General features: G+C 43.7%; 1 protein-coding gene and 2 non-coding genes across 5 annotated transcripts in view; 1 reads left to right on the forward strand and 2 right to left on the reverse strand.

The window, feature by feature from the left end:
• LOC117147932 (uncharacterized transmembrane protein DDB_G0289901) overlaps positions 1-25,186 on the reverse strand; it is a 74,216-nt gene that overhangs the window by 15,391 nt on the left and 33,639 nt on the right. The window lies entirely within an intron of this gene.
• Trnai-aau lies at positions 9,983-10,056 on the reverse strand. Its single transcript has one exon. It is a non-coding gene; the product is annotated as a tRNA-Ile (tRNA).
• Trnar-ucg lies at positions 10,744-10,816 on the forward strand. The gene has a single exon. It is a non-coding gene; the product is annotated as a tRNA-Arg (tRNA).

The raw sequence follows: 25,186 nt of genomic DNA on the forward strand, positions 1-25,186 counted from the left end.
AGAGGGAGGGGGAAGGGGTGGGGAGGGGCGAAGTGCACAAAAGCGGAGAACTACGAGCACTTGAGTGCCGGAGAAAGGCCGAAGGAGCAGGGATAAAGGGCCAAAGATGCGGGACAATGGGCAATGGCCTACGGCACGACTCCCTATTAACCCCTTGGCCCCTTGCTTGCATTTTATGGCATTTTATTTACTAATAAAGTCCTTATAAAGTCAATGCCAAGGACCCCGCAACAAATCCGGGCCATAAATCATGCAGACGCCACTCCATTTCCCATTCCCCATTTACCATTCTCCATTCTGATCATGAACTCATTTCTGTGCGTAATTGAAATCCTTTGACAGTCTCAAGCTGATTTAATTTATCGCCGCAATTTCCAATTTAATTGAAACTGAAAATTGAAATCGGAAATATTTATGCCCACCCCCATATTTCGCCCACAGTCGCGTTCAAAATTTAATCAAGCGCCAAAATGCGAGCCAAAACTAAACAAAGTGCCAGTCAAAGGGAGCTCATACACCCGTCCACACATACAAGAGCACATATGTATATATACATATGTATGTGTATTTGATATGTGCATCATACGCGTATGTATGCACACATAGGTACATGAATGGCTGGCACGAGTGTGCGTGCGTATTAGCCAGGGTAGCAGCAAAATTAATTAAGTTGAGAAAATGTCAACGCTGCTGCTTTTTGGCTTGACAACGCTTCCAACCAACCACCGCCGTTCCTCCTAAATATGTATTTCCCCACACCTTTGTGCCTTTGTATACACCGAACAATGGAGCATATATCCCCGCCGATCTCTTCCAGCTTCCAAGCTAGACTGCATTAATTCCCATAGCGAATTCCGCCGGCATCAGAAAGCTAATAATCTTTATTGTTGGGTCCGCACCTTATGTGGTCTTATTTCTTCAATACCGATACTAGTTGCTTAGGTATATAAATTTCAATATTTGTGGCCATTTCTATGTGAATAAGTTTCAAGCCAGTTTCACTCCGTTTGCCACCAAATGGCATATATTGCTTATAGACAACATATTTAATTACTATTTAAATTGCAATTGTTACCAACCACCCTTTTATAAAAGCTACCTTGCTGGAAGATTTTCATATGAAAACCACACATATGGCCATTGGAATATGTCCCGAATAAATAATGACTTTCCAGGGTGATCTCGGAGTCTGGTTGCTTAAAGGGTATTCCCCGATTCATTCCCTTCCGCCGTCGTCTCCGCATCAAATTGACTTTTCGTTTTGCTTGTTCCCATTTTCCGTTTTGTCGCAGCCATTTTGTGAAGCTGGCTGCATTTTGGCCACGTGTGTGCTTGTGTATGTGTATTCCTCCTCTTCTTCCTCTTATCCTGTATCCTTTCTCCTTTTTAATATTTTTGCTTTTGTTAAGTTTCCCGCACAGAATCGTGTGTGCACACAAATATTCCCACACCTGGTGATTTAATAACGCGTCGTTGCAAAAATTTGCGGTTTGAATAGCTGCTAACTTTATTTTATGATAAGTTTATAATGCCCATGCCCCCCCCTTTTGCACACATGCACAAATGTGTATATAAATGTGTAGAAATACACACATATAGTTGTGTGCGAATGGGAATTGCAGCTGCGGCACACAAAGCGAAAAATCAAATCGTAAAGCCAAAGTCCCTGTGGCAGCATCCTCGCTTCTGAAATTTGTTAAAATTGCACTAAAATGCAGCTCCCGCAGCGGCAAAGGAAATCGCATTAGAAATTTTTGTTTGCCCACACGGCGTATGAGTGACGCAGTGGCAGGAGCGCCCTTGCCCCAACTTTCTAATTTTCCTTCACTTTCCTCCCGCCTTTTTTCCCAGCTTTTCCGAACTTCTCTCGATTTTTGTGAGCAGGGATACGTCGCTTTCGACTACACAAACAGCAAGTGAAAATTTTCAATTTCCTATGCAAAACTGCCTCACAGCTCGATAGTCACGCACACGAAGGCGGAAGAAAACGTGGCCAAGAAATTTGTGAACGGGTGGCGGGGGGACCTTAGGGTCTTGGGGAAATGATGATGTCGCCCACGGACATGCCCCTGGAACTGATTTTGTTTGCCCGATAGGCGACAAAAAGTCAAATTGTGGCAGCCAATTAACAGCAGCCATCCCCCAGGCACGGGTAAGGGTTAAGGCGGAAGGAGGCCTGCGGGGGGTGGCCAAGAAAAGAACGCCACCAACAAGTCAAACAGAAACGAGCAAAGTGTGCAAAGGGTCCGTGGCGGTGCTGGAGGTGGATGCTAGACTCAGGATCGGGACGCAAGGGTTAAGGCCCGAGAACAGTGACACGAGACAGGGAAAAGTCCTGACAAAAATCTGGAGTAACCATTTGGGAAAGTTGATTTACATTAAAAACAAAACTTAATTTAGTTTTATCTCTAAGTTTTATATGTTAAACGTTTGTAAACTTACGCTCTCAAAATTCGGTCACTTTAAACAATTGAATAGTGTAGTTCAGGATTTCAGGATAAGCTTACCTAAAAATATACAAAAAAATATATATTAATTGAAATCGAATCTATAGAATATTTGCATAGTAATTCAAAATAATTTATTTAGATTTAACGACCTAAAGTAACGAATAAGAAAAGGTCAGTGGGTAATGCTGTGGAAAAAATCAAAGGGATAGCTTTAGCAAATGGTGTTCTAAGCGATTTTCAAATGATTTCCCCAACTCCCACCGCAGTTGGAACCACTGCTCCTCAAGACGTGCGTTTGTTTTTGTGTGATATGGACGTGCCTCGGTCCAAGTCTTTCGTCATGGCGAGATGAGCTCGTTTATAAAGTTGACAAAAGGCGTTCCCCAGTTCCGATAATCATCTGACAGTTTTTGCGCTATCAGCGACAAGGCACAACGAGCGCGGGAGAGCGAGATGGCAGAGGGCAAACAGAAAGAGACGGGGCTGGGGGTTGAGACAGAGACGGAGACAAGTCCATGTGAGAGAGCTGCCTTCCTGTTCAACACTTTTGCTTTTGTCAGCATTGCGGCGGGCAAGATACAAAATTTCCCATTGCCAAAGATGACGGAGGAAAAATTCACCACAAATATATAAGGGGGATATGAAAATAGGAAAGGCGGATGGGAAACGGAAATGGAGGAGAAGTAGTTTGTTTTTCCCCTAGGGTACGGTGACCCGCTAATGAGCCGCCAAAGTATAAAAAATGCGACAAGGGTCGTACGCCGACCATCCGTACCCAAGCGAACTCAGCCCGCCACGCCCCCTTTTCTAGGGAAATGGGCGCAAGGCCAGGCCAGCAACAAAGGCAAGAAGAAGCAGCAGCGGCAGCGAAAAACTATTCCCGCAGCTCATTAAAAACCCAAAGGGTTAAAAAGTGAGGGGAGGCGTCACAATGCAGTATGCAAAACAAGGCAAACAACAACAATAAGCGTCGGAGCCGGAGAAATTGAAACTAGGCTGCCGCAAAAAGGGACGGACATAGGGGTGTGCGAGCGAGCAGGGGCTAGTGGAGAAAGTGAGCAAAGTTAAACAATTGAAATTGAAATTAGTTGGTGAGCGTAAAATTAGTTGGGCGCCAATTAAAGGAAAGTCTCGTAAATAACTGCCGGTAAATAGGAAAATTCCGCAGAGGCCGTAAATAGAGTAACACATTGGAGCATTCTAAACGCCCGAATTATTTCCGAAAGTGCATTTTTCGTACTTTGAAAATCCTCAAGAGTCCGTGCGGATGTACAGATTAGCGATGAAATCGTATTTATTATATCTACAGAAATTATTATTAAAAAACGGAGTTTTAAAATAAATAAATGTACCACTTCGTTTGCATAAAATTATGTTTTCGGTGAATTAAAAGCCAACCCACCCATGATGGCCTATAGAAAAGCGACTCTTTGCTCAACATTTCTTCGTTATTAAATGGATTTCTTCGCTGACTCGAAATTGTATGCATACGTGCTCCATTTGCACATATTTCTTAATGGGTCAGCGCCCCGCGGAGTCCACTCCCCGCCCATATAATGTCCTGCCGGTGACAGTTGTCAAGGGGCTGCCTGATTAAGAACTTAGTTAAATGGAAATCCGCAAAAAAGAGAGAAATAACAACAGCAAATTCAAATGGAAGCGGAGCAAAGAGCAAAGAATTTAATTTGCACAAAATGGCACACACAGAGACAAAACAAATATATGTATAAATATGTTGAGGGGAAGGATGGGGAAAGTGTCCTTAAAAAGAGCAGCGAATTTCGCCTTGTGAGCTTGGCATCATATATCTTTCAGTCAACAGCAGGCAGTCCACAGTTGGTTTGTCACACAAAAGGACAGCTCCTGCCCGCCCCAAAAACTTGGAGACACCCCCGCCCGCGTCGGAATCCGTCGTCGTCCTGCGACAGCGTTGCAATTAAATGAAGGCAACGCACAAAAGTATGCAATGCAAATGGTGCACACTGCGAGACGGGCTAAAAATCGAGCAGAGGGGAGAGTTCAATTTGAGCAGGGAGCACAGGATGCGGACGCGACAGGATGTTCCTGATTTATCTGCGAGACTCAAACCTCCTTTTCAAGGCCTAGCAATAAGAGCTACAGTTTCAAAGGTTTTACCAACTTAGATTCGTTGATTTTGTTTTTGTTTAGCATAAAACTGAAATTCATCACCCAAGGCACTTATAATCATAAATATTTAAAAAAAAAAAAAAGGCTTTTTCCAAAGCTTCAAGTGGGGGTTTTATGCCTCAAATGGTTTTCAGCCGCCAGACAAACGGAATAAATATGAAATATTTTTATGGCTCACCTTCAAGGCCATAAAAGAGTTTCAAAACCCAAGATTTTAGGAACAGCCCCGCCAGAGGGAGAAACACGACTAAGGACCGAGGATCCGGGAGAGAGAGCGAGAGAGCGAGAGAAACCTGCCAGTTAGAGGGAGTGGGACGCACACGTGCAGACATAAAAGCGGCCATACCTGAGCTACGTGCACTCAACACCTGCCCAAAGACCCTTCAATCCGGCAGCTTCGCCCCTCTGAAGTCGCTCTGCCGACGCCCCTGCTGCATACCATCCCCCCACCCACCCCTCGAACTGGCGAGTGTGTGGCAATTGCAATTGAAAGTGATAATTTCATTGCATCATGCACAAAGGGAGGAGCACGAGGCCCGGAAACAGAGACGCAGGACGAAGGATCCGCCCGCATTCGTATTCGCACTCACTCCCCCCCTTCCGATTCACTCCCATTCCACTGTTATCGGGGCACGTCCATGGCCAGTTACACACACACACACACATTGGAACTTAAGCGAGTGCTTACATATATTTCTGCATGCTTACACTGGCAGAAGAGTTTCGGATATTGCGAGGTTAAACACCAATTTCTGGATTTATAAATATTTTTCAACAATTTTAACTTTTGAAGCATTTTTTAGTTCTTGATGATGGTGCTACTGGGCCAAAGTTTTGATCCTCTCTTGGGCGGTGAGTAAATATAAACTATGGTTTCCCCTTATATATATGTACATACCCCACTCTACGAAATTAATAGAATTATAAATTTCCTTCCACACGTTCCAAGGAATTTTCATTTTTTTTAGTGTACACGACGGGCATGACAGTTGTACACAAATCAGGTTAAACACACGACAAGGAGTGCGGGGGGGTGGTGGGGCGGGGATTGAAGGGAAATGCAAACCAAAGCCAAACCAATTGGGTCATAATTGCTTTACGGGCGCCAAACGCAAATGAGTCGTAAGCAGAAAGACGCAGGAGCGAGGCATCTGGATCAGGACAAGATTGGGGTGGCGTTCGGAAACCGAACCAGAGCTAGTGGTTGGGCGACTTTGTCACGCTCCATGTGGAACGATTTTCGAGGGGATGGCTGCGGAACCTGCAGGACCTGTCGATTTGTATTCAGAGGCATTCAGACCCATCGAACTGTGGATCGGGGATGATGGAGGCCACACAAATCTAATAATCAATTGGCATAAGCACTGAGCCATTATCCAAGTGCAGTGTCTCAAGTGGGCGTACGAATGGAAAACGAATTCCATAAGTATACTTGGAAAACAGTAGCGTACAAAGATTGGCCAGGGAAATTTGATATTTACGAGTTTTGATATGAAAGGGTTTTCCTTGGTTGCAAAATAAATAAGGATTTCCCATAATGTACGAAATTAATGTTCTGGAAATACATTTCAATACAAGATAGAGAATAACATGAGGGATAACCATGATCGCATTGATTTCCCCTCATTTTCCAGTGCAATACTTGATATGTTAACCGCACTCATCATTAGTCCATCTGCGTTATTCATTCAAATCATTCATTCAGAGAGTGCAAATATTTGCCAGCTTTTCTGGCAGGGGAATGACAGGAACGGAACGGAACGGAACGGAACGGAACGGAAGAAGAAAAACAAGGTGAACGGAAACAAATCAAAAAGGAAACAAGTGAAAATGATTGCGGCTCCTGTGGCGTCGTCATCGTTAATTTGTTATTTGATGCGCGCTCTAAGCACACATAACCGGAGTCCCAGCGCTTAAGTCCCGACCACACTAAGCCCCAAGCCCCCCGAAAGCCACCCTCCCTCCGCAGCCACTGGGGCACACTCAGTCATTCGCTGGAGCCAGTGACGAAGGATGCAGAGTGAAGGACGAAGCACGCAGGACGCAGGACGACGACAAACGTCAACGACGCACTTAATGAGCCCCGTGCGGCCATGTTAATCCATCCCGGACTGAACGAAGTGCACTGCCAGAAATCGGGAATGCTTCACTATAGTTCTCTTCCTTAATGGCTTAAAGAAAATGAATGCTGAGCATATTAATAGTACTTTTTGTAATTGTAAAATATAAAGTTAAAATTGCATCAGTTCAATCGTTTCAATGCAACGGAAATATTACTTTAGATAAGATATAGTTGATTTTAACAGAATACTTTTCTGACTGCATCGACTCCGGACTATGGACTCCGCACTACGGACCAACGGACCCGGCTTCAGGCGTCGTCATTCAACACGATTGCCCCCCACCCACTCACACCACCCAATCAACCAACCACCCAACCACCCGACCGCCAACCACCGCCCACCGGAAAAACCCCATCGCATTTGTTTCGTAAGCGCATACGAATGCATTTTTGTGTTTTAATTGCCCCCCGGATCTGGAAAGGGCGAATTTAGCAGCAGCTTTTTTCACATTTTTTACGCTCACTTATCGGTGGACAGGGATGGGAATGGAGATGGAGATGGGGATGGGAATGGGGTGGTGCAGTTCGTGCAGTTGGTGGTCGTGCATGGTGTTTGGTGGGTCAGAAATGGAGTCGCATAAATCAAGAAGCTGACGAGGCGTCAATGGCAGGCGGCGACGTTCAGTCCAGTCGCCACTTCATAGCCGCTGCCTGCTTTTCTTTCATTTTCTTCAGCCCGCCAGCTAAGCACCACCCACCGCGACTAACACCACCAACCAGCAATCACTACCCACCATGCACCACTCATTCATCTGCAGCCACATTCACCATTCCTGTTTACACTTGCAATAACTTAACGATGGGGAAAACTCGCCAAAGAAAATTATAAATTAATAAGGGGAAAAATTCCGTTTGCACGGACTTGGTCATAATTGAGCACTTCTCTGTTACGTTAATAAATCCGAGGCAACTTGAGGACCCATCAAAAATGTAACAAAAAAGCCATTTCCTTAATTTGGAAATAGTTTCTTCAAGCAAGAAGCTGAAAGGGGAAAGCAAGCTACATTAAGCAGAACAATCCAATAAAAAAAACAATACTTTATAGAATTAATTAAAGCATTTTTGTAATTATATTGAATCCAATCTTATCAATTAACGATAAAGAACTAGGCAAGTTGTGGCCTGTATGAAGTATGAATTTGAATACAGAAAGTTTTATAGATAATTGGGTTGTTTCTTCTTGATGGGCGTGGAAAAGTCTAGTCCAGTGGACGAAGAGTGTGTGATGAGGAAAATGGAAAATGGAAATACGGACAAATGGACAAAGGAAACCATCCCGACCAGGCCAACGATAACGGCAGTAACAGTGGGCTAAAACTGGCCACTGGCCAGTGTCTATGGGCCATCAGACATCAGACATTGGGTCCAATGGGGACTAAGAACCAGGGACCAGGGAGCAGAGACCAGAAACTAGAGACTAGAGACCAGAGACCAGCGTCCAGAGTCCAGGGGCCGTGTCCACGTTGTCGTCATGGCCCTGTTAGATCGCTCTTTGGGCTAAAATAAATTACCATAATTTAAGCGTAATTCAGTGCCAGTGGCAGCAAAAACTGTGGACCGTTTGGCGGGGGCCGGTCCTTTCAACTGAAACGGGATCTGGAGTTATGGGTGGGCGGCCGACTTTGTCGTTATGTCGTCTTCTTGGCTAAGTGGACATGAAACATGCACGACCGGCCATGATTTGTTAGTGGCCATAAGTGTGTGTGCGACTCTTACGGCCCGCCATATATTGTTTTTCTCATTTTTTTTAGTGCTCTGAAAGGGGCATATGCAATTGGTCGATTGATTTATGCAGTATACATGTATGAACAAAAATGATTTCTTAAAATATTGGAACTTTGGACTGGTTCAATGCGTATGCATCTTAATAAGACGTTAAAAATACGAATTTATTAATTAATCTTACAAAAACAAATCAAGAATTATATAGAATTTCTTAAAAGCTCTGCAAATAATTACTAATCAGATGAAAAAAATCCTCAGTGACACATCTTCCCAAAATATTATATTAAGAAATATTTATCTTTCACTTAAAAGTACTTCTGAACTTAAGTTGTTTAAAACTCCTATATTTGCAATACTTGTATCACCAATGAAATACCTTTTCAGCACGCTGGCCAGACTTGATTATTATCTCAAGTAATAGAATATATGGAAAGAAATGCTGTGTGACACGAGAATTAATTCACAGCCATAAAGATTCGTATCAGAAAAGAACTGGCCATATATTAGGGCATTTTCTGGTCGTTTATGGGAAAATCCCCATGGGATTTCAGCCACGACAAATGTCCGAGCGTGTTTCAGTTAAGCTTTTTGATAAACTGCCCCCTGCCCCAAACAGTCTTTTGAGGTTCTCAAACGTTTACGGCTGCCATTTTTTGCTTTTTCGAAAAACATAGGACCAGCAGACCAAATCCAGCCAGACAGCGTGGTGTGGGGCGTTGAGAATTGGGAGGTGGAGTTTCCAGGACGAGTACAAGGCTAATAAAGTTCAATAGCCAAGGCGACGCCTGCTAAATGTGCGCACAGCTCATTTGATGCACATTATCGTGGGGTTCGGTTCGGTTTGCTTTTTTCCAACGACTTTTCATTTTGAATGCTTGCCAAAAGGGGGCAAAAAACGAAAGAGCTAAAGGGGTCGGCGGGGAAATGTAAACATTTACAGGGCAGAGTACCCACTGACCTGTCCCCTCTCTATGGTCCAAAGAAAATATGCTCATGTTGTTTTCGAGCGCCGGCAATGGCGCCTCCTGCAAATTGGTAGCCATGAATCGAGCCGAATGAATTGAAGGGAATTGCTGGGAATCGAAGGGTTTCGTACACAGGAGGTACGTGGGGCTTCAGTGGGCAAGTGGCATTGAATGGAGGGAAATGGCATGAAATCGACTACGAAACGAATTGAATCAAATGAAATGTAGCCAAATGAAAGAAAAGCGAATGAATAAAGTACCAAACGGAAGATGCCTCTGGCCCGGCCAATCAATCCGATGACGAGGCTGCTGATTATATTATGATGGTGATGTGATGCTGATGCTAATGAGGCCCCCCCGATGAATTCGACTGTTCTCAATGCATTGTGCTTGGAATTGAATACATTGTGATCTGATTGGCATCAACGTAATTGGGTAGTCGGTAAAATTAATTTCTTATTCCACAGTTTATAGGGTTAAGCAATACAAATTGCAGGAATTCGTAACTAAAGAATACAGCAAAAAAGAATTAATTAAAGAAAATATTACCCTCCTTAAGAAAAAAGGAGTTGTGGCCCATGAGGGGATCGAACCCGCGACCTTCGCGTTATTAGCACGACGCTCTAACCAACTGAGCTAATGGGCCGTTGATCCCGTTTGCGAGAAATCGCAATGAGAGGCGACGGAGCGTACGAGGCTAAAAATAGAACGCGGATCGCCGAGAGGCGAATTCTTAAAGCTTTGAGACTTGCAGTAATGACGTGGCACGGAAGCCCAACTCTCCTCTGAAAGAACGAGTGGGAATACGAAGCCGGAAATATTCTCTCCTATTCAGCTCGCTGCAGAGACAAAAGCAACAAACTCATAATAATAACACAAGAGTTTTCAAGTCATTTTGCACATTTCCTTGACATTTCATTTTTTTATTCCCACTTTCCGCCGTCTAGTTATTCTTTCATTTTTTGCCCATCTCTTTAGTTTTTTCACACTCATTTCTTGCGTATGAAACGTGTTCTATTGTCGGTATTTGTGCTCATGAGCCAGGAAGAGGAAGCAGCTGCACCTTATTGTCCGTCCGTCAGTTCGTCACTCCGGCACCGGCAATCCCCATTTTCCCATTCCGCCGTTCACCCATTCCGGCATTTCGTCAGTTGTTCATTAGAGCGTTGCTTAATTAGCGCCTCGCTTTGTTTTCGCACATACCATTCTCCCTCTCTTTCTTATTCGCATTCTAGTTCGCCCTATCTCTTTCTAAATCCGCTCTTGCTGTCTCACTCCCACACTCGTTCCCCACGTTTGGCTTATTCACATCTTAATCCGCTTGAAAACAAGCGACCGTGTGGCCTAATGGATAAGGCGTCGGACTTCGGATCCGAAGATTGCAGGTTCGAGTCCTGTCACGGTCGATAAAGTTATACTTTTTGTTATTTATTATTTCATTTTAGGATCCAATCAGTCATATATTTTCTAAAAGATTGGCACATGTAAATTCTCAAAATATGGCAAAAATTCCTGCTTTTGTGCCACAGATTAACTGTCAGTAAGTAGTGGTTAAAGGACAAAACAAGTCTAGGTCCTAGGTACTAGCCTAGAAATGCATAGAAATGCACCACAATGACGAGCAAACAGACATGATTGAGGATCTTTATCCAACTAACGAAACCTAAATAGACAACCAAAATAATAGCTTAATGTAGCTAGCTGTATACCAAGTTTCATATCTGTACCACCAATACCACCCAAGCTGGTGCAGCACCACCAACTAAAAGCACTGGAATCCACTACAATGGCGGCATTTAATAGCAGCCCGGTGTACTTTCATTGGAGTTTCCACTCCAAGTGCCGGCGATCCGATCGGATCGGGCATCAATTTCGTGCTGTGCCTGACAGCGGCTGTCGCTTATAAATTGCAGATTCCACAAAAACAGCAAGAACAACAAGGGCCATGGGCCATGGGCCATGGCCACTGTGGCAACAACGGCGACAAGCGCCCTGACATTTAACATCCGGTTGAAATTGTTCAACGCATTTCCGGTGCTCTCTGACCCCCGTCCGTTCCCGGCCCCGTAACAGCCAGGCAACAGACCGTTCTGGGCCACCCAATATCGGGCATCCCAGAAGACGGGACGTTGGGTCCTCGACCAGCAATTAAACGCTTATCGAGAAGTTGGCCGAAGAGGAGAAGGAGGCCGGCCAGCGCAGAGGCAGGGCGGAAAACAGACGACAATGAGCTGCCTTGCATATAATTGAGGTTATGGCCGACTCCGACCACCTTTGGCCCGAACTTTTCCGGCTGAAAAGCAGAAAAACAGTTTTCGCTCTCCACTCCGCCTGCAAAAAGTTTCTCCGGCAGAGCAGAGCACACACACAGCATAAGTTGAAATGTGTCCACCGGCTGCAAGTGAATACCTGGGTGGTTTTACGTACCATATCTGTGCTCACCTAAAAACAGAAACATATACATATACTCGTACTCGTATATGAGGCAAATAACTGCAGACAAAAGCCGAAGAAATTAATTAGGGTCTTCTGCAGCACCTTCACCTCATCCACCGCCATCATGGCCATATCATCACCATCATTATCGCAGCAGGCAACCTGCATCAAAACTAGCAAAACGGATGTCACCCGTAAACAAGCGGCAGCACAAAGGCAACAGAACTGGTAAAACTGGTAAAAAGGACAAAAAAGGACCAAGGAGCAGCAGCAGGGGGACACATGGAGATAGTGAACGGAGTCGGCGAACAAATCGAGTTGTTGGCATGGAAATTAATTGCTGCAAATTGAGTAATGATGTTGGTCGCTGTCGGGAAAATGGCAAAAACAGCTTCAAACTGCAATTATCCTTAAACGATTCCAGAAAATCTCTTTTAAGAAGTAGAGGGCTTTGAAATATTACCTATTTAAAACTAAGTTATGGTCTAGATAATTTGAGGGGATTTAAAAAGTTCAGATGTCGCTTAAGAACGCGAGGTTTTCCAAGACCAATTTGCAACAGCTTTTTTGAGGTTCCCCGACACCTAGGCGCAGACATGAAAGCCATCAGAATTTCCCTGTTTCGTCACATTTAAATATATACTTCGTTTCCCTAATCAAATCAACATGAAACCCCTGCAAAGTTATGATTACGCACTTTTCGGCACTGCCTGCAAATAAAATGTTTCGTCAACTCTAAACTGGCAAAACAGCGTCAAACGGCGATGGGCAAACAGAGACAAACAAACAAACAGGCGAACAAACGAACAAATAAGCAGGCAAACAAACAAACGAGCCAACGAACGAACGAACAAACAAACATTGACGCAATTTCTGCTGCAATATGAAAAAGTTTTTCCTTCTGCCACGCTTTTCCAGGCTTTTTTCCTTCTCCGCCCTGACATTTTTTGCCGTTATTGCTCTGAGCTTCAGTCGACGCTGTAATTTGCATTTGTAATCAAAAAGTTGCACATAAACTTTGTTTTATGCTCATTTTCCTCGGCTAGTCACATGTGTGTGTGTGTGTGTGTGTGAGTGTGAGTGGAAAGCCTCCTCCGGTTGCTAAGACACAAAAGGACACACAGCGCACAGGACGAACTCTCATCATAATTTTCCTAATTTCAAATTATTTCCATTAGTGGAGTGAAGCGAAAGGAAAAATAAAAAAGCCGCGAAGCGAAAAAAGCAGAAAGGACAAAGCTTTTCAGGACTTTGCACGGAAATTCCCAATTCTAAAATATAAATACACATGCATAGCTCGTAACTACAATATAAATTTAAATGATTTACACGAATTAATGAATGATTTAAGAAAAATCCTGCATACAAATAGACGTTTTTCTGTACCATGTTGAAGACAAAGGGTTCCATATCCGCCATATCACTCATACGCACTGATGTCCTCGCTTAAGAAATTGAAATATCAGAATAATCACCATACACAGAAAACAATTTGTAAGATTTCAAGCTCAACGGACTGCGATAAGAAATGAGGATCTGTCCGATTAAAATTTGCGCTTCCAGTGTTTCTCCTTTGCCAAACGAAACAGCCCTTTCATAAGCATATACAATTCTGCAGTTCTTTTCCGCCCCTAAAATGTTCAATTAAATCCATAAAGGAAAATCACCGAAATTGAAAAGCTGAAAATTGTCATTTAATCAACTGATGCCGTTTCTGGCTGTATCCGTCGGGTTGAAGCGAAAATCAAATCAAATATTTACTTGCTGTTAAATTTATGACGAAACGCAAATCGCATAAAAAGGCTTGCTCTGTCTTGCTCGCACTATGTGTTGCCATTTCACTTGCGCCCACTGTTTTGTGGTCGCATAAAAAATGCGGCAAATATTTGAGTGCAGCTGCGACCCTTCAAACCCCACGGAAAACGGAACGGAACGGAAAATGTTGACAGCGGGTAGTCGAGGATTCGCAACTGGGAAACCAAATGGGGGGATATGGAAGGTGGTGGGTGGTGGAAAGGGGTTTCCCAAAGGGGCTTAAGACCATTTTCCAGGCCTCCTTGGCCTCGCGTAGGCCGAAAAAGCGATGCCAAAAGCCATTTAACTGCATTTATCCGGCTAGAAAGCCGAGACATTTGATACGGATAGATAGATAAGTCCTCCAACGTGCTCCCCATTTTTCCGCTTTCCGGCCAATATTTAATTTGTCAAAGTGAGATTTCACTGTCGGCGGTCCTGCATCCAGTTGCAGTCGCTGGCACTTAACAATTTGTTGATAAATTAGCCGGAGTCGGAGCCGGAGCCGGAGGCGGATCCAGAGTCAGAGTCAGAGTCAACGCCAAAGTCAATCTCACTGACGAAGGGAGAGTGGCTTAAAAAGTTGCTTTCCTTTTGGCCGGCTTTCCATATCCGACCTTAGCACGTGACATTTAATTTTTCGGACACACAAACATGGTCTGCCGTCCGGAGAATGAAGTTTTAATGCAGATTTATCACCCGGTCACCGAAGACAAAGGCGGATGACAAACACTTTTGGGCCAAGCGGTGCTGTGCTGGCCTTTTTGTCTTGTTGATAATGTCAACAAGTTTGGGGATAATTCCCTGCACAGAAAAGTTAAATCACGCTTACAATCTGTAAGTGAACATATTTTCAAGACTTCGTAATGGGTTGGTCTAGAAAAAACTAATTTCTAGACGTTTTTACCTGTGAGCTACGATTTGATAACGATCGCGTCTGAATAGTTTTCAAAATTTTACTACATAAGAAAACATATTACTGATTTTTTGGAAGAGGAGTATGCTCTACACAAGACATATTTAATGTGTGCATTTTGAAGAATTTTCAGGACAATGTTGGGTATGTTCAAGTGGAAAAGAAGCAAAGTCTTGGAAAAGCGTTCCGCTTGCTCTGGAAATTCCGCACTTTTTCGTAACCGCAAGTTGACAGAGTTTCCCGTCCGGAACCGGCGGTGGAGATTTAGTTAATTAAAATACAATAAAATATGCAGAAGTGCTGAAATACTTAGGCCAAGGAAGGCCGCAAAAGCCACAAAATGCCCGGGGATTCACTAGCACTGGATCAACTTTACTCAACTCTTTGCCAGTTTTAAGTTTCTCGGCTACTTTTCGGCCCAAGTCAATAGCCGGGCCAACAGAGCGAACTTGAGCTGGGAGAGGTCGCAGTCAGTGTATGTGCCACATGGCGTATGCGTGATGTGAATTCATGGGAGGAGCAGAAGGAGCAGAAGGAACAGGAGCAGCAGGAGCAGCAGGAGAAAGTGCAGGATCAGAGGAGCACTGCAATATTCAGCAACCAACTGCCACCGAGTGGCAACTCAATTAATCCGCCCATCCCGACCACGTTAAATGCATTTACATAGATTTATTTTTAAGCAGACAGCAGGACTGACGCAGGACAGTGGCCTTTAAAGGCCTGCTTAAATTGTGATGTTTTTGTAATTTTGCTGCCATCTGCTCCCGCCTCTCTCCCTTCTCCTTGCCCTCGGTCCCACAGGACATCGGTTAGCTCCCGGTCCTTTCTCGATTTTTATTTTGGTGGTTTTTGAAAGCTTTCGGGCTGCGTTTTTTTTTTTTTGCGAAGCGAGAGGATTGCCAATTATGCAGAAGGCCACCGAATAAATATGAAATGACATAAATGACCACACAACACAGCGGCTTCGGTGGTGGCAACAAAAAGTTTCAGTTTTCCAGCATTTTTTGGGACCCTCGTCTAGGCGGCAACAATACGAGCACAACAACATTGACAGGACAACAAAGGCGAGCGGCATAAATACTCTTAAAAAAGGGGTGTGGCACAGGCGGCAATAAATTACATTTATGACTGACCGGGCGCTTAAATATTTAAATAGAATAAAATTATTTATTAATATCTCAGTCGGCCGAAACAAGAAAATGGAAGGAAACGGAAATGAAAGGAAAGAAAGGTCCGACGCATGAGCAAAAATAAGGCATTTTCTATTATTTATGCAAAAATTCAAAATAAACCACAAGCCTGCGAAGTTGTGGCCCAAGTTGAGCGAAAAAAAGGAAAGGAAGAAGTAATGGGAAACTCTTGCATAATTCTAATTTTAAAAATAATAAAGGATAACCATATTACTTGGCAACCGAAATTTCGTAGACTTGATTCACGTTCTTAGCTATAGAAAATTAATAAAAATAAATACATTCGCCAGCAATAATATTTGTGCTTCAAAATACACTACACCTTATTATAGTTGGCTGAATAAATACCACAATTTCGTCCTGGCCAACAGCTGCCTGTTTTTGCTCGCCTTTCCTTTGCCTTGGCTAATTCACTTGGAAACTCACTAATAACTTGATTCAATTTACATTTAGTCCAACAAAATCTGAAGAGCCACCACCGATCCCCTTGCAATTGCGATTACTGTTGGAAAATAAAATGCGAAAGGCGAGGGGCCAAAAAAGAACGGAAATCGACACAAAACGTAGCGACTTCAATGCCGGCGAAGGCGAAAAAAGAAGCCCCTCATCCGGAAGCCGGCTCTCCGTACTCAGGGCTCAGGGCCCAGGACCCAGGACACAGGACACCGACGCGGACAGGGACAGGGATGCGGATAGAGACTCGGACCTGGGACACGATGTCCGGACAAGATGGGGCAATTATTGTAAGCGGCTTTCATCGTGCGATGATTACACTTACAACAGAAATGGGGCGCGCGAAGCGAAGCGCCGCCATTGAGGATCCACAATAAAGAGAAAGCAAGGAAAATAACGAAAAAATAGGATATGGCCACTAAAAAGTAATATCAAAAGGCGGCCAAGGAAACATTTCTAAGTACGCATCTGCTGGCGCTTCTGCCATGTTTGTTGGCCTAATTAGTGGCAGTGCATTTTTATAGCATAATTTTCGGCGTTGTAAGCGTTTTTCGTCCCCCACCCCGCCAACCGAATTGTACAACATGGAAATATTACATTAAAATTTATGAAACTGCAGGAGGGCACAAGCCGAAAAAGCCCAAACCCAGAACCAGAACCAGAAAGCCCGGAGTACATGGACTTGGCTACGTTACACACAGCGGGAGGCGAACCCGGGCCGAAATGGAGTCAAAATGGGGAATGCGGTCTGGAATTGAGGCATCTGAGGGATCTGCCAACGGGGGCAATTAGTGGCCAGCTTTAGCCATCCGACCCCTTGCGGAAAATCGTGGGCTAACCATTTCTCCTCGGCCGGCGAAACTCACCTGCAACGAGATAAGAAGAGATAAAGAGTTGAATTAATAAATAGTCCAGCAATGAATGGAGATTACTTAGGTAAATGCAGGCCAGTTGAGGTGTAATTACAAAAATGCTCAAGGCACACAGGCCGCAGATTAAAATGAAGCTATATATTTTAAGCTTCAATGCGCTCTAGCAAAACAGAAATACTTCGAGGCGTATTAAAGACCAAACTGCAGTTAATAAATCACCTGACTGCCTGAGTGGATCTATTAATATTTGAACTTAAATTTAGCAAGTTGCAACTCGCTTAAAGCTCGTAAAAAATGAAATAAGAGAGTTGCAATCACGGCACTTCAGTAACAACATTTTTATGTAACTCCTAATGAAACCCCCCGCAATTCAGCTATCGAGCACTTCCTGGTCGCCAAAGTAAACCTTTAAGCAAAACTGATAAATGAAATAATAATTTCCATTCGATGAAAGTTTGTCTGCTGTTCAAAGGACTTTCAGCAAGCAACTTGCAACGTGCAACTTGCAACTTGCCGCTTGGGTCCTCGTAAATTTATGAACTTTATGGCCGGCAACTCCAGAGGCCGCCAGTCGACAGTCGACGGTCGAGGGTCGTTAGTCGGCAGTCAATATCTTGTGCATTTCAATAGTTCATATATTTCGGTGGTTACCCTTGTTGTGCCCATCCCACGACCCGCGACCCACGACCCACGACCCTCGATCCCCCATCCACCAATCTTCCATCCGCCATCCGCAATCCCTTGGAAAAACCCATTGCTGGGTGCAATAAAAATGCATTTCATGCTCGAAACATGACTTGGCTCAATTTATTTTACTTTGCCGCATTTAACGACTTCACACAGGCGCCGCCAGACTTGGCCTAAACCAGACACTTGGATAATATTTCTATTATTTTTGGTAAATCATTTTTTATTTCGCAACATTTCCGAATTGTTCAAAATTGTCAAAATAATCATATAAAATTAGAAAGGATTTCTTTCTGTGGATGCAGGAAGTTTTTGCAACACATTTGCAAAGCTTTTCTCGCTGTGCAGTCACAGTTGAATTTGGCAGCTCCATCTATCTGTGTCTGCCCGTCGCCGACCCTTAGCTCCCCGAACCCCTTAGCACCCTCAGCACCCTCAGCCCCCTCAACAACCCAACCCCCCTGCCCACACATGGGCGCCGTCGTACATGGCCGGTGTAATGGTGTTAGACCACAATGAGCTCAATTTACGCCAATGATTGGCGGTGCTTGGCAAGGCGGAAGCGGCGGACTCACACAGACACACAGATTTCCAGGGGCGGTGGGCTCCGCCTGGGGGCATGGCCCATAAAGGGGGCATGGTCTGGCGGTTTCTCCTCCGTTTCGGCCGAAAAAGTTTCTTGTTTGCATTTGCCTATCGTCTGGAACTTGGTGGGGCTTGGCGGCGGCGGTGTTGGTGATGGTGTTGGGGTTTTCGGGCAAGAGGAGCCAGGATCCGGGAAAGCAGACGTTAAACATCGCGTGCAGACATTGCCAATGCCTGCCACGCCTCCTTGGTGCTGCCAGCCGCCCCCGCTGCCAGACACGAGCATTTTGCCATTGCACACGAAAAATGTTCGACAGTCGTGGAAAAAGCGAGAAACACAAGTTGAAGTTGAAGACTTTTGGGCAACACACACCGAAAAAAAATCAACTGCAAGGGATTCCCAGCTACCAGCTAGCTGTCATGTCCCAGACACAGGGGCGTCGTGCGGCCGGGGCTACAAACTGAGACTGCATTTTTTGGGCGAGCTTGATCAATAACTTGGGATAACACGAAATAAGGCGAAAAAAGGAAAACCGTATGGAATGCCTTTCTGTCTTGGATGTCTTCGCTTTAGTTTCCCGAGGGGTTATAGCCCCCCTTGGGCTAAGCCCCTGCTTCGCCAGACAAGTTAACTTGTTACACGTAACCAGAGACAGGCAATTTTTGGATCACGAGAAACTAAGCCCAACCAAAACATCGACTTTTGGTTTTTATTTTTCACAACATTTTTGCAGCGAAACAAAAAAGAAAACTTATAATTAGCTGAGCTTTTCGGATGAAATTGGCCTGACTTTCTTGAGAAAATATTAAAGCTAACAAATTATCAGAAGCAACAATAGTAAGCCCTCTAAGCGGCTGGAAAATTCGATTTCTGGGCTCACTTTAACCCATCAACGAAGTGAAAGAGACATACAGCTCTCAAGCTCTAAAAGTAAGAGCCACCTATTAGGACATCTTAGAGTCAAAGGCACCCACATATGTATGTTCATACACTCCCTACATGAACGGCATGCGCGGCGTAATCAGAAGAAAAGCCAGTTGCTAACACCATTTGCCATTGGCCCATTATGATAATCATTCTGAAAGGCTTTCCGCACGGGTTTCTGAGCAACAAAGGCGATTTAAATTACGCCCGCTAAGCGGTTTATGCAGTCGCCAGCAACAACAATACCAAAAGCCAGAACAAGGAACATCCGCAGTGAGTCAAAGTTAACAAGTAAACAAGAAAGTCGACCGGCATTTTTCACTAAACTCGGTGGATGCCCTTCGGTCTGTGAGAAAATTGCTAGCAGGAAAACTCATAGGGACTTATTTTTTCTTTTATGGCGATAAATATGTTTATACCAATAGCGTGTCACTAAATAATAATAAAATAGTCTAAACTTTATTATATTGTCGCCCTTAGATATTTCCAACACTTTGAAAACAAAATAAAAATAAAAAAAACTACATAAATCTGATCCAAGCGATTTATATACCACTTTCCAGCACTGATAGCCGCCATTCGAAAATAGGCGAAAGATAAACACGAAACAGAAACTCTTGTAAAATATCTATCTTTTTTGGGTGATTAACTAGGCAGAAAATGAACTTTTTGCTGCTTAAAACACTTTCCAACACTGCCAAAAGCATGACTGCATCATAAATAGCAAACAGAATCATTAAGTGAACAAGCGGAACACAAAATTCACTCTAGCTTAGAAAAACCATGGGAACAGCGAGGGGTTTTTCGAGGGTATGCTCCTGGGTATGGGTGAATGACAAGCTTCCATCTCTTGAGAGCTAAGGGAACGATGGGGGGTGAGGGTTGGAGGTTGGCTGTGGCTGGCTGGCACTCATCAGCAGCCAAGCATCGCATTTTGCGATAAAACATAAAGAGCGCACCTAATGCGTGCCTGTGTAAGTGTGAGTGTGTGTTGAGGTCTATGAGCGCGCGAGTGTGTGGGTGCCCGTACGGGTGTTAAGTGTATGCTTGTGTACAGCATCGGTCAAGTGAATAGCAATTATGACTGCGACATACTGGTCATTTAAAACATTTGATGCCTGAAATAGTTTTTTTGTAGATCAACACGTGTTGATACAAACAATACAAAAACACAATGCTTAAAAAACGTTTAATTATGTTAGCTAAACTTGCTATTTCCCCAATCTATCTACGAACACCAAATTTGGAAAGCTGCTTAAAATGCCCCAATAATTTTGTTAAATATTTATTTTGTAAATTGATTAAAAATATCACTTACAATACCACTATTTTTTGAAACACCACTGTGTTTCAGTGCGTGTGATTTGTTTGTGCTGTTGACTTTGGATAATGTCGTTTGTTGGCTGCCATCGCCAACCGCCTTTGTTTGTCTGCATGTTTGTTTGTCTCGGGCGTATGTGTGTGTGTGTGTTTGTATATTTGTCTGTTTGTTTGACTGATTGTCTGTCATTTTGTCTGATTGTGCGCCTATTAGTACACAAATGAATGAATAAGTGCGCACACAGACCGCACCCGAAAGGGCCCGCCCCACCCACAACCCACAACCCACAACGCACCACCCTCATTTCATTTTCATTTTCATTTTCGTTGATTGAATGGCCCTAAGCCCCTCCCCCCATTGGCCTGCTGGATTATTTGTGCTTTAAGCTTTTAAGTCTTTGTTAGACAGTTTACTGCCAAACTTGCAAACAAAAAGGGTGAAAAAGACGCCGATGGAGCGTGTGTGCTTTAATTGTTGTAATGCGATTTCGTCACCTCATCCAGCCAGTTTATTCCACTTTCCCACTTTTCCCCACTTTTCCCGCTTTTCATTTATCCGCTTCCTTTGTCGGCGGCTTTTGATTAGCTTTTCTCTGTGTTTGTGCGGCGCAGTCCGAGTTTCGAGCTCTTGGTCAATTTGATTTGCCTAATTGGCCAGCCCAATGGATTGGAAATTGACCGAGTGATTACTCAAAGCGTTGAAACCGAGTGCTGTTGAATGGAAACCTCTGTCGCTTCCTTGGGACCACACATGTAACTGCCTGCAACGTGGCTTTTAATGTATTTGATCGAAGACATTCGGTTGAACTTGTGCATTATGTATATGACTTGGATTCGGATTTTAAAGGGTATGCCTTTATGTCTAGTATAACTAGTTATAATTGGCTGCAATTTCTATACAGCAAATTCTTCAGCCCTTTATGTTCGCTCTATGTGCTAGCTTCATTAAACTATATCCATTGAATTAGTTAATCAATAAATAAAACATACACCTAATATTCCCACAATTTGTTTCGCAATCAGATCTCAGCACTCAGTTATTTCCCTGCAATTTCCCACTTGAGCTCATCAAACACCAAGTGGGTGGGAGGAGGCCTGGTTTTCCGTGGGGGGGACTACCCACCCATGCTATTAACACTTAGTTACAACATGTACAGCAATTGGGAATTTAGCTCGGCCACTTGAGCCACTTAAATGCTCGTGAAAACAAACAAATTGAGTGGACTTGGCTGGCGCTTGTCTGCAGCTGCGACTGTAGCGCTATATCTACGTGTATATATGTATGTAGAACAGGGTATGGGTTTGCTATATGCATGGGTATGCGTAACACACAATACAGTTATTTGGCCCTAATGATGCGCATAAATTTGTCAGGGTCAGGAGAGTTGACGGCGCAGAGCTGGGCAGCATAATTTAGCATCCCGGCCAACCGAACCAGCATCATAACCAGCATCACACAGTGCGCGCAAATTGTTAATTGACACATTGCCACACTCAAGTGGTCCCCTAATGGTCCTTGCTTCTGGGCGCCAGTTCGGAGTGGCTTTCGCCAATTACTTTCGGAGGTGGAGGAGTTTGCGGAATCGGAAAAGTCACTGCGATACACCGAAACGATATGGTCTGCAAATGGTGCTTAATCAGTTGAGAGGCTGGAATCAGCAAACTTTGAAAGAATGTCAGCAATGTGCCAGAAACATTCCATAGTATTTGTTCAATTTTTGATGAAGGAAGGCCGATATGAGAAATATCTAAATATTAAAATTTCATTTAAATTCTTCACACATACATATATGTACATATATGTACATTCAAACTTTTTCTGGCACAATCCTTGTTATTAAGCTCTGTGTTACCACAAGTCATACCATCATATTGTTCGCATTCCTTAGCAATGAATGATTGAGAAATGTGTATTATTTCCCAAGTTTACTAAAACCACTAGCATAGCATACTGTTTTACCTTTAACTGCTGAGCAATCAATCACACATCCGATTTCTCAGCATACGACACTGGCTTACTATCAACAAAGATAAACAGCCTATTATGATATTTTGGGCCGCAGCCACAATCATTTTAATTGAATTATTCCCGGCCAAACATTTCGATCCCGGCCTAATCGTCGAGCGTGGCAATTCATTAGGACAATCTCCGAGTTTAAATTAAATCAAATAATTGTTCTCCGACAATCGGCAACGCCTTCCCTGGACCACACAACTTGAATCGCTCTCAAAGAGGCTGCCATTCTTGTCCGACGTTGCTCATTTCGAATTCATTGAATTTTGCGATAATTTGATTAGGCCACGCCTCCGACAATGGCTTGAAAATGGCTCGGAAGGTGGGGATGGGGATCGGGTTTGGGTTTGCGGCTGTCATGTCTGAGATGCCGCACTGACATAAATTGCAATTGCAGAAGTTGCAATGCGAAATTCGGAATTCGGAATTCGGAATTTACATTTAAATGCCCGACATGGCAGTGGAGCCCTTATCACAAGTATGTACGCCATATCAAATAAATTAGTTAAATATTATGTTATCCAATTACGAAGAGGATGAGATGGGCGGCACGAATTGTGGAGCAGACATTCTGTCAGCATAAATTGCCAAGTCGCCGCACTTGATATGACAACAATAAAGCCAAGAGCCACAGAGTCCGGCTCGGCTTGGCCGACAAGCTAATGCCTGGGAAATTGTCAGCGACACTCGCCGGGTTTTTCCACCCCACCCGTCTCCCCGCAGAAGGGATGCCCCCGAAGTTGACAGTTCAAAATGCTAATCACCACATGGCATTCATTGTCTGTGAAACAATTGGACTCCCTAACTAACACGCCTCGCCATCATTATGAATCGCATTATGTGGCCGCTTAATCCGTGGGCTTCGACGGGGTGGATTGGGCGGCTGGGGCGGCAATGGGTTAAGCAGCCCGTCAATATCAGGCTGTGCAAATTGCAGCCCATCAATCGGGAACAGATTTCAATTTGCCCCTGCTGAAATCCAATTACCCGTTGCGAAATTGCCACTAGACCGCCAAAAACCACAGTTTAAAGGACAAATCTGGGCTAAATTCCTAGGCTTGAGAACAAAGAGCTTCGTCTTTAATACTCAACGTTGGTAAATGTTTGAGCAGAAAATAAAAATCATAGGAACATACATCAAGTTATTGATAGCTTTAATAGAAATTTGTAAAGATTGTAAGCGCACGAAAAAAACGCTAAAAGAGAACACTCACGTATAAATTCAGATAAACAACACAACGTACATATTTACACTACATGCACTGGGAAAAAGTTCAAAGTTAAGCTAAGTGGAATAACAAAAAACGCCATGTCAATACAAATCTGCTGCACCTCGAATTATTCTGGGTAATTAAACAGAGGAGGCGGGAGCAAAAAGGACAAATTGAGTCATTGATGCGAAAGTTGTTCAATGAATGGTATTATTTAAACACAACAATATTTTGTTAAATGTTTACCAATATTGAAGTGATGTGTAACATTGCCTCATTGTCGCGTGATCATAACATTTTTGTAACTGGTTTTTATAGTACATTCAAGAGTATTGGGTGCGAATTTCTTTAGATGCCCAAAAGTAGCAAAAACATGCAATAGTTATGCAAATGCAACTCTTAAAGTTAAATGGCAAACGTTCGGAAAAGTTAAGAACCTTCAAATCGCTTAAAATTGTACGTAACCACAGGACAAGGATCCAGATTGTCAGGACTTTAACAACGAAATTGAAAAAGAGCCTCTTACCACACAAGAGCGCACTTTTCATCCATTAATCCAAAACAAACTGCTAAATTCCTAATCGCAAAATATAAAAATGAAGTGGGAACCGCAAGCCGAAATGCAATTATTTTTGCCGTCCGTCCAAAACCCGGTATTTGCATATTGTCAACATAATTAAAGAGGCTTTTGACTTGTGGTTACACGCCCACTCGAACGCACACGTGTACAGGCTGTGTATGAATATGTATGAACACGGAACACTCACTTGTTCATTCAGAAAACATTCAGCAGAGTGTCCTTGACTGACGATGCTGAATACGAGCACCGAGTGCACAACACTGAATCCTGCAAATGCAAAATTGTTTTTGGCAAAGTGCACAATGCACTTGACGACTGTCAAAACGGACATGAGACGGTGGCGGCGGCGGGGGCGGGGGCGGGGGATAGGGTTTGAGGTTGTCCTGTCCATGTCCTTGTTATTTATGTAAAATGTTGCACAACATTTATTGTCCCCCACACAAATAAAATCGTCCTTAACTGAAAGAAAATGAGGACAATTGCACCAACTTTTCCGGCAATTTTATATATTGAAACAATGCCGTCGTCCTTGCTGCTTGGGTCAGCAATAAAAATTTGTCCTGCGGTAAATGAAATGGATAGCAATTGTGATTGCGATAACTGGCTGCCCAATGGTCAAGTCAGCAAGCGCGGATCTTGCCATTGCCCAAAGCCCGTAGCCCATCGAAAAGTCACGATGAAAAAAAGAGGAAAAACCGCCAAAAACAATGGGCCACCAAATACAAGTTATAGCCGGGTCGAGGTCACCACGAACTGGTGTCCTCTTTCCGTACCAGTCTACCCTGTAATCGCA

The sequence above is a fragment of the Drosophila mauritiana genome, chromosome X (genome assembly GCF_004382145.1).
Source record: "Drosophila mauritiana strain mau12 chromosome X, ASM438214v1, whole genome shotgun sequence".
Taxonomy (NCBI): Eukaryota; Metazoa; Arthropoda; class Insecta; order Diptera; family Drosophilidae; genus Drosophila; species Drosophila mauritiana.